A 2,389-nucleotide genomic window follows, 5' to 3' on the forward strand; every position below is an offset into this window, starting at 1 on the left:
GAGTCGCGATCGCCACCGCCTGTGCTGGAGTGTGAAGTAGTCAAGTAGTTTCAGGGTCAGACAAGGCATGATTTATATGAAGAGTTCAGACGCACAAACCTCTAAGTGCCATCTGCAATTTCCATAGAAAATGATTTTTTTTTCTCAACCTCCTTTGTTTGTATATTTCACTTTAAAGAACAGGAAAAGGACTTATTCTTTGCCACAAAAGTGATATTACTGAACATACAGACAGGCGCCTATAAAAATGCTCATTTTAGAGGAAAATTTCTGATGATATTTAGAGGTTTTGTATGTAAACTCTTTATTTCCTCTTCTTAACATCACAGTTTTTTTTAATTAATTTTAAAACAGTTTAAATGGTTTTACCTTATCTTAATTTTGTATTTAATATAATTCTTATTGTATATTCTTTGTATCCCATATTATATAGTTATTTTACTAGTACATTCCTTTCCTGTGTCCCATTTTCATAATTCCTACTAAAGAAATAGTTGTTTACCTTGCATAATACTTTGTATGCTATATAAAGGCCTTATTCAATTTTGATAACAGGTTAGGCTTGTCACTTTCCCCTACCTTATTTTTCCCACTAAAGTCATCAATGAAATGCATGATTATCAACATTTACAATGTTACAAAAATGTTTAACATTCTTTACTCACATATTGCCCACAATGTTTCTTTAATTTGTGTTATCCAATCATTTAACAAGCTTGTAACATCATATACAACACATTAAAGGGCACCTATGGTGAAAAATCTACTTTTCAAGCTGTTTGGACAGACATGTGTGTAGGTATAGTGTATAGACCGTCATATTGAGGTGATATAAACACACTCATTCCTTTTTTTTTTCAATTTAACAACATAAAAACAGTGACCCAATTGGAGCTGTTCTTAGATCGACTGCAACTTGACGTAGGAGTGCGGTCCCCCTGCTCACCAGTATTGATTGACAGCCGTGCTTCACGATCATATCCTCAGTTTCTTGTTTCACGTCCGCCATTTTCAGCGTGAGTCAAAGCGATGTCACTAAAGGAACACCCTTGCTCTATTTTTAGATGTAAGGCTCATTGTGCTCAACACAAGGTCAACATTCACCACATGATCACTGTATTCAGAATTATTGTTTGTAAGTTAGTTTGTTTGTAGTTAGGTTTGCAAATGTGTACTTTTCATTGCGTCTACAGAAGCTCCCTGTGATCTTAACTAGGTGCAGCTGGAAAGTGCGAGCGGCGCCCAGTCATGATTCGGGACACTTCATATTTCTGCTGTGCCACAGAGCTCCATCTGAATAGTTTCATATTAAATAACATCCGAATGTGCGTGTCTGCTGTTCCCTGTCTCTGAGTAGCACATCTGGTGCCTCAGTCAAAGTTAATTCAGAGTGGGTGGTTATTAGTCTTGGTGTACAAGCTCGGAACTTTAAACTAGCAGCTGTAACAGTTGGCTGTAAAACTATACAAAGACACATGATTTTGTAGTCTCTGCTTGGTCTGTGTCCGAGTCATACATGTACGGCTGAATGGTGGTCCTCTCTGGTTGCTTCTCTCTGTCTGCCTGTCTTTTGCCAAACACAAAGTTTTGACTTTTTGAGCGGGAAGTCAAAACTTATTTTTATGTGATGCAACACACCCCTAAAACAGCGAGCTGTGTAAACGCCCCCAACCAGGGCCCCTAAAACAACGTCTTTTACAAGAAAACAGCTGCTTTAGAACTTTAAATGTTCAACAGCCCTCAGTATTTTATGTCTTAACAATAAAAATGAAAAAAATAAAATAAGTGAGATTCGAACACGGGTCACCTTTTCATTGAGCAGGTGTATTATTCAATAATATTAATTATTCAAATTATTATATTCACTAAGGTGCTGCTGTTTGGGGTCGAATGATGATATTTACATCATCATTACCCTGTAGGCTGCATTTTGCTCACGGGGCTGCGAGAAAATAAAAAAAGAGCGGAGCTACGGCAAAATAATGAATAAAAAGAGAGAGGCTACCCTAGTAGCAAAGAATTCTGGCCCAGATTTGGCATAAAGCTGGCACAGCAGGCATTCATCCGGCACTGGCATACAGCATGTGGCCAAACATGGCCCGGGTTTGGCAGAGGTGGCACCGTCTTTAAGGCGGCACACAAGATTTGGGCCAGATGAAAAACGTAGTATTTGGCCCAGATTTAAAAATTTGATAAGTGGGCCATGTGATTTTGGCCAGTCTTGACCTACATTTAAAATACACTAAAAACATTTTTGAGTAAAGAAAAAGAATTCTACCAATCAGGTCACTTTGAGAAAAAGCGTGCCCATAGTATGCCTAAAGCTCATCACTCCATGGGTTTATCAATTTCATTGCAATCGTGACACTCCAACCTATCGGGCCCAGTT

Source organism: Danio rerio, chromosome 22 (genome assembly GCF_049306965.1).
Source record: "Danio rerio strain Tuebingen ecotype United States chromosome 22, GRCz12tu, whole genome shotgun sequence".
NCBI lineage: Eukaryota > Metazoa > Chordata > Actinopteri > Cypriniformes > Danionidae > Danio > Danio rerio.